Genomic DNA, 545 nt, shown 5'->3' with positions numbered 1-545 from the left:
TCCTTCGGGTCTTGTCCCATACTTCTTGGGGGCAGATAGGCGCACTCTCCTTGCTTTACATTCCTCTCTCGTCCTGTCTAAGCTCGATTATGGTTGCCCTGCTTACTCGTCTGCTTCTTCTCCTCTTTTCGCCGTCCTGATGCTTTGCACCATACAGGGTTGCGCCTCAGTTTCTGGTGCCTTTCGTTCGACTCCCGTCCTTAGCTTGTATGTTGACACTGGCTTCCTGTCTCTCCAGGACCGCCGTGATCGCTACTGTCTTCGCTATCTTGCGCGGTCCTTACAACATCCTTCCTCTCGTCTCTGTCGCGCTTTAACTTTTACCCCTCCTGCGGTTCCTGTTCCTCTTCACCACCTACCTCTTTCTGTCGGGTTATCTTGCCTACAGGATTCTCTTTCCGTTCGTATTTATAATGTTTCTCCTCGTGTTGTTCCTTCTTTTCCCCCCGTGGAGAGTCCCTCTTCCGCGGTTTTGTACATCCTTGACCTGTATCACTAAAGCTTTTACCTTCCTATAGTTCTAAACGCCTTTTCCTTGAGCACTT

Source organism: Procambarus clarkii, chromosome 41, assembly GCF_040958095.1.
Source record: "Procambarus clarkii isolate CNS0578487 chromosome 41, FALCON_Pclarkii_2.0, whole genome shotgun sequence".
NCBI lineage: Eukaryota > Metazoa > Arthropoda > Malacostraca > Decapoda > Cambaridae > Procambarus > Procambarus clarkii.
This window is presented reverse-complemented; position numbering follows the sequence as displayed.